Raw genomic sequence first — 778 nt, forward strand, 5'->3', positions numbered from 1 at the left:
AATTTGTAGTGGAACTAATGCCATTATTACTTTAGTTCCCTCTTTCTTTAGCCGTAAAGTAAATTTATAAATATACTCCGTTACAAAAGGACAAACGCAAATATTATATGACCCTTAAGGCTTTGTTTATAAAAGCATGTTTTTGTCTCTATCGAAAAGGGGGAAAATGTATCAACTTCCGTTTTACAACACCCAATATGTCTTGTTTTAAAGAAGAAGAAGTAGAAGAAGAAGAAGAAAAAAAAAAATTGCGGACACTTTAAAACGTTTTTTATTTTTTTTAATTTTTTTTTAACACGCATAAGGTCTTGTCACCATTTAATAAATATTTCAAATTGCACCTAATGTTGCGGGAGAAAAAAAAAATCTCTCATCTTAGGTAAAATGATGTTCTTTCCATGAACCAAGTGAAACGATAATAACCTTTATTTTCTTAAGACCATATAAAGTCTAATGTCAGGGACACGTATGATTTGTATTAGATATTTAATATATTTTTCTACATGTGTGGCACACTGAAAAAAAAAAATATATATATACATACATACATATATATATATATATATATATATATATATATATATATATATATATATATATACATATATATATTGCATAGGAAGTAAAAAAATAAAAATAAAATAAAAAGTTAGAACATGCTTCATGCTTCATTCAGGATATGACCATCACATAATTGCTGCATTTGCTTTGTTTATTTGTTCATCTTTTGTGCGAACATCTTGGTTCTAATGGAAAATTAATAATTTGGGTTGTGTTA

The sequence above is a fragment of the Penaeus japonicus genome, unplaced genomic scaffold, assembly GCF_977035675.1.
Source record: "Penaeus japonicus unplaced genomic scaffold, GWHDUDI00000001_assembly GWHDUDI00000002, whole genome shotgun sequence".
NCBI lineage: Eukaryota > Metazoa > Arthropoda > Malacostraca > Decapoda > Penaeidae > Penaeus > Penaeus japonicus.